This window comes from Monodelphis domestica, chromosome 7 (genome assembly GCF_027887165.1).
Source record: "Monodelphis domestica isolate mMonDom1 chromosome 7, mMonDom1.pri, whole genome shotgun sequence".
Taxonomy (NCBI): Eukaryota; Metazoa; Chordata; class Mammalia; order Didelphimorphia; family Didelphidae; genus Monodelphis; species Monodelphis domestica.
In genome coordinates, this window is record NC_077233.1 from 107,812,044 (window position 1) to 107,814,639 (window position 2,596).

Below are 2,596 nucleotides of genomic sequence, written 5' to 3' on the forward strand. Positions count from 1 at the left end.
TTATAGCTTTTATAGGAGAGATGATCCAGCTGATTAATTCTGAGAGTAGTTGACCTTCCAAAGGACTACACCAAACTCAGCTTTTGAACTAGAAAACTCTGGTCATTCAAGCACAACCAGAACTATGCAAACCATTGAAGTATGAAAAGTATCTACTAAGAAGGCCATTGTCACATTTCCAATCTTGCCACTCAGCCATTAAAACTTTTTAAATAGTACAAGGTTATGTACAACATGATAAGTTCCCACAATATCATAATGCTCTGATTATCTAATAAGTCCATAAAGTAATTAATTTTTAATGTGGATCTATTTTTGAAAATATGTGAAACTATCATATTTTACTATTTGGCTTTTTTAAATGTAATTCATTCAAGTCCTACCATTATTTTTTTTAATTAATTTATTTAGTCAATTTCGAACAATATTCCTTGGTTACAATAATCACATTATTTCCCTCCCTCCCCTCCCCCCCCCTTCCTACATCCAATGAGCAATTTCTTTTTTTTTTTTAATTTTATAGTATTTTATTTGATCATTTCCATGCATTTTTCATTAAAGACAAAGATCATTTTCTTTTCCTCCCTCCCACCCCCCGTGGCCGACGCGTGATTCCACTGGTATCATATGTGTTCTTGACTTGAACCCATTGCCATGTTGTTAGTATTTGCATCAGAGTGTTCACTCCGAGTCTTTCCTGTGTCATGTCCCCTCAGCCATTGTGGTCAGGCAGTTGCTTTTCCTCGGTGTTTCTACTCCCTCAGTTTGTCCTCTGCTTTTGGATAGTGTTTTTTTCTCCTTGATCCCTGCAGATTGTGCAGGGACATTACACCACCACTAATGGAGAAGTCCATTATATTCGATTATACCACAGTGTGTTTGTCTCTGTGTACAATGTTCTCCTGGTTCTGCTCCTCTCGCTCTGCATCACTTCCTGGAGATTGTTCCAGTCTCCATGGAATTCCTCCACTTTACTATTCCTTTGAGCACAATAGTATTCCATCACCAACATATACCACAATTTGTTCAGCCATTCCCCAATTGATGGGCATCCCCTCATTTTCCAATTTTTGGCCACCACAAAGAGCGCAGCTATGAATATTTTTGTACAAGTCTTTTTGTCCATTATCTCTTTGGGGTACAAACCCAGCAGTGCTATGGCTGGATCAAAGGGTAGACATTCTTTTATCGCCCTTTGTGCATAGTTCCAAATTGCCCTCCAGAATGGCTGGATCAGTTCACAACTCCACCAGCAATGAATTAATGTCCCTACTTTGCCACATCCCCTCCAGCATTCATTACTTTCCATAACTGTCATGTTAGCCAATCTGCTAGGTGTGAGGTGATACCTCAGAGTTGTTTTGATTTGCATCTCTCTGATTATAAGAGATGTGGAGCACTTCTTCATGTGCTTATTAATAGTTTTGATTTCTTTATCTGAGAACTGCCTCTCCATGTCCCTTGCCCATTTATCAATTGGGGAATGGCTTGATTTTTTGTACAATTGATTTAGCTCTTTATAAATTTGAGTAATTAAACCTTTGTCAGAGCTTTTTATGAAGATTTTTTCCCAACTTGTTGTTTTCCTTCTGATTTTAGTTACATTGCTTTTGTTTGTACAAAAGCCTTTTAATTTGATGTAGTCGAAATTATTTATTTTACATTTTGTGATTCTCTCTATGTCTTGCTTGGTTTTAAAGTCTTTCCCTTCCCAAAGGTCTGACATGTATACTATTCTGTGTTTACCCAATTTACTTATGGTTTTCCTTCTTTATGTTTAAGTCTTTCACCCATTTTGAATTTATCTTGGTGTAGGGTGTGAGGTGTTGATCAATTCCTAATCTCTCCCACACTGTCTTCCAATTTTCCCAGCAGTTCTTATCAAATAGTGAATTTTTGTCCCAAGACCTGGGATCTTTGGGTTTATCGTATACTATCTGGCTGAGGTCGCTTTCCCCCAGTCTATTCCACTGATCCTCCTTTCTGTCTCTTAGCCAGTACCAAATTGTTTTGATGACTGCTGCTTTGTAATATAGTTTGAGGTCTGGGACTGCTAGGCCCCCCTCATTAGTGTTTTTTTTTTCATTATTTCCCTGGATATCCTTGATCTTTTGTTATTCCAAATGAACTTTGTTATGCTTTTTTCCAAATCAGTAAAGAAATTTTTTGGGAGTTCCATGGATATGGCACTAAATAGATAAATAAGTTTGGGTAGGATGGTCATTTTTATTATATTGGCTCGTCCTATCCATGAGCAGTTAATGTTTTTCCAATTGCTCAAGTCTAGTTTTAGTTGTGTGGCGAGTGTTTTGTAGTTGTGTTCATATAGTTCCTGTGTTTGTCTTGGGAGGTAGATTCCTAGGTATTTTATTTTGTCTAAGGTGATTTTGAATGGGATTTCTCTTTCTAGTTTTTGCTGCTGAGCTGTGTTGGAGTCAAGTCCTACCATTATTAGATTTATTTCCTAAGGTAACCAGAGAAAAAGGAAAAGAAACTATATGTTCTGAAATATTTTTAGCAACTTCCTTTGTGATCGCAAAGAACTAGAAATTGAAAGGATGCCCATCAACTGGGGAATGACTAAATGAGTTGTGTC